The sequence below is a fragment of the Fukomys damarensis genome, unplaced genomic scaffold, assembly GCF_012274545.1.
Source record: "Fukomys damarensis isolate Sample0158 unplaced genomic scaffold, DMR_v1.0_HiC HiC_scaffold_27, whole genome shotgun sequence".
Classification (NCBI taxonomy): domain Eukaryota; kingdom Metazoa; phylum Chordata; class Mammalia; order Rodentia; family Bathyergidae; genus Fukomys; species Fukomys damarensis.
In genome coordinates, this window is record NW_022900939.1 from 24,257,423 (window position 1) to 24,257,748 (window position 326).

Below are 326 nucleotides of genomic sequence, written 5' to 3' on the forward strand. Positions count from 1 at the left end.
TTGGCCAGCGGCGCGTTCTCCACGCTCTTCAGGAAGAAGCCCTCTCGCTTGCCGCGGTTGAACGCCTGGCCGGAGGGGAGAGTGAGCGCGGCGCCCCAGCTCCCGAGAGCTCGGAACCTCCTCCCCAGGGGCCAGACGGGGCTCAACGCCTCTCTGCGGGCCGCCCGTACCACCTTACCAGGAAGGTGGCGTTGAGCCCTGAGCGCACGGCGGGACCAGAGGACTCCAGCACATCGGGCGTGCGCAGGGGGGGCGAGGAACGCGCGCTGCCGTCCTGCAGCCACGAGCTGCTCCGCAGCCCCTCGAGTTTCAGCCGCTTGGCGGGG